This window comes from Elaeis guineensis, chromosome 8 (genome assembly GCF_000442705.2).
Source record: "Elaeis guineensis isolate ETL-2024a chromosome 8, EG11, whole genome shotgun sequence".
Lineage (NCBI taxonomy): Eukaryota > Viridiplantae > Streptophyta > Magnoliopsida > Arecales > Arecaceae > Elaeis > Elaeis guineensis.
The window spans coordinates 23,369,023-23,376,809 of record NC_026000.2 but is presented as its reverse complement, the minus strand read 5'-3'; the positions used below and the strand labels follow the sequence as shown (position 1 = coordinate 23,376,809).

Sequence of the window (7,787 nt, the reverse complement as noted above, 5' to 3'; positions counted from 1 at the left end):
TGTTCACACCATGCTATATCCTTCGCAACACTTATATCATTGATATGAGTCGAATATAATAGATATTTTATTTCTTAACCATTAATTTGAGTTTTATTTGATGTTATTTTTCTAAAAAAAATCTGGACTCTCGAAAAAAGTGATAACAATTGTGGTATATGGATGATTTAATAGTTAGAAAATACTAATGCTTGTCTTCCTTACAAAAATATTGGCATCTGTTCTTTCTGTACAGAATCAGTTTGCAGGGATGTGTACTTTGAAAAATGAATTTAATGATCTTTTCAAGTAACATAAAAACAATAAAGAGTAGTAGTTGATCAACAAATTTCCTTTTGACACCTTGAGAAAAAACACTGCTGCTTCATACGATGCATCATCACTGATATTGCAAGAACAAACATGAAAACAGAAAGATCATGCACAAATTGGAGGTCTAAGCTGGAACAGCAATCTCCTGAAGATTAAATGTTGGCTGTAGAATCCAAGTCCTTCAGTATGCTCTGCAATTCAGGTTGTCGTCAACAAAGTATCTTCTATAAGCAGGATATCTAGGCAGCCAATTTAAGTGCACTCGCATGACTCTATTGGCAACCATGACACATTCTGAAACCCTATCTAGATCTAGGCAATTCCATCAAATACTGCAATTTTAAGTCTCTTCGGTGCTTCTTCGAATCACAAAGCATAACATGGAATTATAAGTGTAGTCGCAGCCAGTCACAAAAAAATCATGCCACAGAATGCATGCCATGTTCTAAGTTACTGGCAGAAGAAAAATTGGGTCACTTGTCTAGAAGTATGAGAAAATCATCTGGAATCCAATTAATTTTATTGATCTAATATTTTTACTGGCACAGCAACATTCCTCAACTCTTGTCAACCTAGTGGCGTGATTAATATGGTACTTAGACTGCCAAAAGCTTTCAGAGCTTCACAAGCAGTGAGAAATCGCCTACCGCTATTTGTTCCTAGCTTTGTGTTCTGTTAGAAGAAGACAGGTGCATACGTGCATATAAATACAAAGCCAAACTGATACCACTAAAGAATTAACGTGAGCATTTAACTTATTCCAAGATGAGCCTTGTCACACAATAAATGAAAGACATTTAAAACATAAGTCCCTCGCACCATCACTCAGAGTTCCTAAGTTTTTATGGTGATAGTGTGGGAAAGGGATTTGCTTGGTCTTCTTTTCGGATGCACTTTCAGACATCCTGCATGATGAAAATAATTGTCCACCTTTGTTAAAACAGAAAGAGCTATTACCATCCCATACAACTCAGGATAATCACTTTGCATGCCAAAGTGATTCAATCTGCAGCCTTACAACTCAGAATTTCAAACATGGAGCTGAAACAAGCAAGAGTTTCAACATGTATAGAACACAACATAGAGTTCACATCTGATACATTTCAGAGGATAGCTACATACCAAGTAATAATCATGCTCTCTCTTTTTATCCTTCAATTGGTAGTTTCTCGCTTTGGCGTTTCATATCTTCATGCATGAATTGTCTAATTTCACCCTTCCTTTTCATTTAAATGCAACAATCCACCTGGGATACTCTGCTGCTCTCTTATATATGACTTTACCAAGAAATGAAGGTGCCTTTTTAAGTTTTACTCCAACATGGCACAACATTCTCACTGGCAAGAGCAATGATCAAGAGCGAAAGAGGTTGATTTTTTTTGGTGCTTGCTGGAACTTTTCATCCTTGTGAGGCGGAGCAAGACTTGCACTGCCTCTCAACCGAGAAATCTCAATTTCTGTCTCCACAACCTTTTGCTTGGTGCATTCTAATGCATACTCCAACTCTTCTATCCGCTCTTGCTGTTTTATATGTAGAAGCTCATGCAACCTTCGCTCCAGCTCAAGTGAAGAAACTCCACTATATTCTCCATTGTCTTCTTTTTTAGGTTCAACATCTTGTCCAAAACTCATACTGTGGCTTCCAGAAGAATCACTACTCTCACTGGCAAACTGTGTATTTGAAGAAAATATGAGAAAATATATTGACTAAAAAGAGGTGTGTATATGTGTGGTATCTCAATGCCAAGTAACTTTGAACATAAAGTAAAGATGCATGCCACCTACAAAAAAGATCATCATGGTGTTGACATGGAAAACCTATCTAATATGCACATTGAAGTCATCATTAAAGATAAATGTTTCGGATGAGTACTATTGGATAACCAGAATTAATGAGAGCTCTATGTGGTCACTTTTTTATTACAATATTGGGAAATAATATTGGCAAAAAAGAAACATGATGGAAAAGGCACAATACTAGGCCAAACTTTTTATTAGAAGAAAGGTACTATTATGCATAACCAATTTAATAGGACTGATGAAATAACATTGCACCATATTAGACAGCATGTACTAGGTAAAGAATGTATACTTTTTAACTAGTGGGACTTCTTTGCTTATATATTTAGTTAGTCATATCCCTTTTCTCCTGATATACCTAGTTAGTGATTTCCCTTTATTCCTATTTTTCTTGTCTTTCGGATTTTATAATTATGCAAAGCGTTAGAAATAGATGACTGCCAAACAATGCATGTATATCTTGAAGGTCAAGCAAGACACCTAGGATCAATGTAACAAATACTGATAATATGCAGGCCCTAGGTTCAAAACAAGAATATAGACAGCTGAGTTCAAGAGAAAAAGGAGAAAAAAAAATGATATAAAGGGCAAAGCAGTCAGTACAAGCATGAACCATAGCCAATGATATTTCATCTCTAGGGACCTAAAGAGATATTATTATTGGATCAAGAGTAAACCCACAAAAAACATATTTCCTTACCTTTTATATGCTTCCATGAGCATAGAGTAGCCTGCATAACTAAGCAATTACAGTGGCCTATCCATTTAATATTAGTTGGTACTTTCAAGTTACCAGGTTTTTAGGTCTAGCAGGTGATCCATGACGATCGCTAGACCTACCATGAATCTTATATTTATTTTATATAAAAACAAAGATGTTCATTTAAACCATGATTACAACCTATTGAAACTGAAATTGGACTAAAGCAAATCTATTTAAACCAAAACCTGAAACTAGGGGTCAATTTCATCTAAAACAAATCGGTTTCAGATGAAGCTTAAACCTTGATTACAATCAACATTAGTATATATGAAAAACTTGTCTCTGCTAAAACTTAGAACCATGATTACAACCAACATGTACTATATATGAAAAATGCATAGTTGCAAAATTTGATACATTTATCGCTGCTGATGCAAGTGCTCAAGCTACTGAGTGTACTGGAGCAAGATTGTCCTTAGACTGGAAGATAAAAGCAAGCTTTTTTTGATGTATAATTAGTAAAGACAACAACAGATTAGAGGGAAATGACTACAGAAGGAGCGAAAGTTTTTGTCTAAATACATAGGGATAAATGAAGAACATGTGTGGTCTGATAATTTGCATTTAAGATCAGATGTTCTGTACTTGAAGGAAAGAGAAGAAAAGTGATATCTCATGAAACAGAGAGAAGATCAGGCTAATAATGTATTGTTCTTTTACCTCCTTTGCAATTGCCAAATCAAACCCAAATTGGAACTAATCATGTCAAACTCTTTCCATCAGGTATTTGAGGCACATTCAAATTTCCAGGAAATTGACATGACATACCAATGATAGAGAATAAAAGAACACATGGAAACTCATAAGAACCAAAAATTGTTCAGCCAAAGATGAATAGAATCACAATTATAAGCAATGCTGAGTTGAAGAAAATATGTATGAATTTATGAAATATCTATTTAATGTCAGAGCATCAGACACAATATATCTAATTGTTTAGCATGATCTAAGTAAGAAAATAAATGGATATGTGACACAATTATTTCTTTAGTTAAACCAACTGTGTTCATGAAGTGAAGCGCTAAGAGAGGTATACCGCAATTTTGTGTTGTCTTAGGAGTATGGATGAATCTTCTCCTTCCAAGTTAAGCTGCATACGTTCTAACTCAATTTCGAGCTCTGCATCCAGTTGATCCATCTTTAGGCACCTTTTATTATCAGAAAAGATGGACTTTCCATCAGATTCAGTGGCACATTCTGTCCCTTCCTGATGACAAGATGATATGCGACTCTGCAAGGGAATAGCCTTGCTTGTACTTACATCACCAGAGCAATCTGGTGAAGAAAAGGCGACACCATTACTTGACTCCAAGAAGGTATAAATAACATCTTTATTTTGAACTTCATCTTTAATTTCTTTTAGCAGAATTTCCATCTCTGCCTGCATTTTTGTCATTCTTTTGAACTCACTTGCACACTTGGTCAGAAGGAAGACAAGACCTACCCCCATACCAAGGTTAAAAGATATGTCTTCAGGCTTCTCACCTGGTAAAGTAATGAAATGGCAGTAAATAAATTCAATTCCAAGCAAAGTGGTGTTTAGGTAAGAGCTGGCACTTTTTCTTAGAGGAATATGAAAAAAGTAATGTAAGTTGAAGCAATCTATCAGTTTGTAAAATGGACCATATCTTAGATAGTAAGGTAGATAAAAGCAGTGATTTAACATGTCAGATATCATATAAATTTTGATTTTGGAAGTAATAATGAACCATAACATAATATCCAAAATTTCAAACTGACGCAAGATTCCAAAGACAGTCCACCAGGTTTTTAAACATACTTCACCGAACCCTCTATATGATTCATGTTACCCCTGTGGGACCCTACTAGATATTTCAGAGTATCAGAGAATGCAATAAATAAGATAACCAATCATCACTGTGGGACAGGCAAGACAAAGTTCAAAGATTAGGTTGGCAAAATAATGGCAAGGAATTGATGGTGCAAAAGTACCTTAAGTTGCACCATCACAAAAACCACAAAGCCTTCCAAATTGCTCTTGTTTGAGGATTATCATTATCATAAGTGCATCCACACAACACAAACAGCTGCAAGTAAAAGATGAAGGTAGAAAATTCATGTATAAACAAAATGCAAACTTGCTAAAAATATCAAAGAAACCAGGTTCTAAATCTACACATGCTTTATCATCTAAAGATTTGTCAGCAAAGTCATTCTTTACAGATTCGATATTTGAAAACTACATATTGCCTGATCCAGTAAAAACCCTAGACGTTGCTCAATGACTTTAATTTCAATCAATGTTTAGGCATTGTTTGTTATCATGCCTTTTCCTAACTTGTTAAAATCGAAAGTCTTACTTGTACATCTCACCTTATATCCTTTTTGTTCCAAGTATCAACCACAACTAATATATTTAGAATAACTGTCAACTATTTAATCATGATGTAAATTGATTTTACATTAGAGTATGTGGTTTCTTATTTGATAACTACAAGTAACATGCATTATGCACACATGCAGATATGTATGTTTCATCAGATGTTCATTACATTACACTTAAGAGGGGAAGAAATGAAATGGAGGAGCAATGTACATCAATACAATGAGGGAGCTCCATTAATGCAAAGCAATTATAATATAACCAGTCATGGCTCTAATAGCCCAACATCTTAGTACAACAAACACATAATCACATGTAAAGGTTCTGCTCAAGAAAATTATATCACAGAAGAAACACAATTCAAAAGCAGCAAAAGTAACAGTAATCCTATAAAAAGCCCCAAAAGGAGAGTAAAAGTAGCAGTAATTTTCCTTTTTCTTTTCTTTTCTCTCCGTAATTAGTAAAGTTAATCTTTCAAGCCATCAAATGCAATCAACGCAGATATGGAAGATACTGATATGGTGCTAATGATCATCAAAGAATTTCAACAGTTGGTACTATTTGAAACCAAAACCAAATAGAAATACAACATTAATGACCAAAGCACATATTGCTAAAAACAGATATACACCGGAAAAAAAGCAGTGGCAAGCATCATGCCATGTTACAGCTATGGCTTGGTTTGGGCCCATGACGCTAGCACCCGACAGTGATAGCATTAACAGATCTGAAGTGGTCTACCAACTAAATGTATACAAATATTACAAACTGTGAAATATCGAAAGAGGAAGTCACTGTGGTAACTAAAAGCATATCACATTCTTATAAGATCATGAAGAGGCTAACTTTCAACAAAGGAACAGGATTTCCATAGTTTTTTTATGTCAAAAATATATATAATATCAATGCCAGCTACACAAAATTAAAGTGGATGAGGTAGTAGGTAGATTTCACTGTCAGCACTCAAAATCCAATTCCGTCAGGCTCCAAATATGCAAACAAAATAATATTGTTTTAAAAATAAAAGAAAGAAATCACTAAAGAGCTTTATAACATGGAATTGAAGAGCCCAATCCAATACTTTCCCAGCAATGAAAATCCTCCGTATATTTAATCTTGAATGATTGCCTTCGGAGAATGCTTATTAAACAAAAAAAAAAAAAAGAAGAAAATGATTTCGAGCAAAGACAGATAATCACCATTGCAAAACCAGTATTGACTGAACTATCCACAAAATTGAGCAAAACAGGACCAATCTTCTCCAACAGTGACGAAATATATCAAAGGATCGAACAGATAGATTGCAACTTAAACCGGGTTTAAATTAACCAAAGAAATGTGTCAAATCTCTCCTTTTCTATCAAGCATAGCAGAGAAACACTATTAGGAGCAATTCCAGAAGCAGAAATTAATAGAACTCAAAAGTCCAGATACCCGAAGAAACGGAGAGCTTCGTACTACTGGACCCAACCCCATCCCTCTGCACCACCTCCGAAACAGATGGCCCTACCACTCCTCCTCCCCCTTCTTCTTCTTTTGCGGTTATACCTCGCGAACCGCACCAAACATCCCACTCCCGAGCCCACCTCACTCACTCCCCCTCCCCCGCCACCGCGCTCGGCGACAGCTTCTGTAGAGTGAGAAGCCACCGGGAGAGCAGAGACCGAGGAGAATTAGACGAGCAACCAGTCGAACAAGCATTCGGAGAAGAAGAGGAAAGAGGCAGAGATAAGGAAAGCTCCCTCCTTTTTGTCTTGCCAGCCCCCATTTCCTCGCCGCCGCCGGCGTCGTCATCGGGCTCGTGGAGGTAATCCACTATTCGCTTCTTCTCTTCCTCCTGCCAACGATCGCCGGCGGCCTCTCCGCTGCCGAAGAATCGGAGGTTCCTCCTCCCCTGCCTCGACACCACCGCCATTTTATTTGGCGGGAGCAATTGATTCGTTACGTCGCGGACTCGGCGAGGACGCCCGAAGGACAAAAGGATGGGTTTCAAGTCCGACTCCGGCTAATCTCGCAGCAAACCCCATAAATGGCCGACGGACGGTGGGGTCCGCCGGATTCTCCTGAACCACATGCGCTTGGCACGACCAATATGCGACAAAATCTGCGATCTTATCATTTCTACAAAATTAAACGGAGAATTGGCATCACTTCCGGGATACATTTCTTTAATATTTATTTGATTTTTTGTGAAATTAAAGTAATGCGACGAGACATAATGAGGTCGCATTAAATCCTGGATTAAAGGCCCTACTGCAATCATTGTACCTTCATCCATCCTTGACCACAAGAAAATTCCTCTGGCTTTGGGCTCCGGTTCCGATATATCACTCCATCAATCATATATTGCAATGTGACACCCGTGACATATCATCCTCTTGCGAGCTTATGGTTGCAGCTGTAATTAACCCAATTGTCTTGTGCCACGTGGGCAAGAGAATTGATAAGCTGAATGACCAGAGAGCATAACATGAGATTTCTATGATTCAGAACCATGTTCCGGACCTTTTAGAGCAGTGTCAGCATCATAACGGGTCGGCGGTGTATGTCTCGCACGAAGGAGGATTC

General features: G+C 37.2%; 1 non-coding gene across 1 annotated transcript; it reads right to left on the bottom strand.

Moving 5' to 3' along the window:
* Positions 1 to 1,222: 1,222 nt before the first annotated feature.
* LOC105051961 (uncharacterized) lies at positions 1,223 to 7,315 on the bottom strand. The gene is made up of 3 exons (XR_012143253.1): positions 6,654 to 7,315; positions 3,912 to 4,360; positions 1,223 to 1,983 (listed from the first exon to the last, which is right to left on the bottom strand). It is a non-coding gene; the product is annotated as an uncharacterized protein (transcript).
* Positions 7,316 to 7,787: the final 472 nt, after the last annotated feature.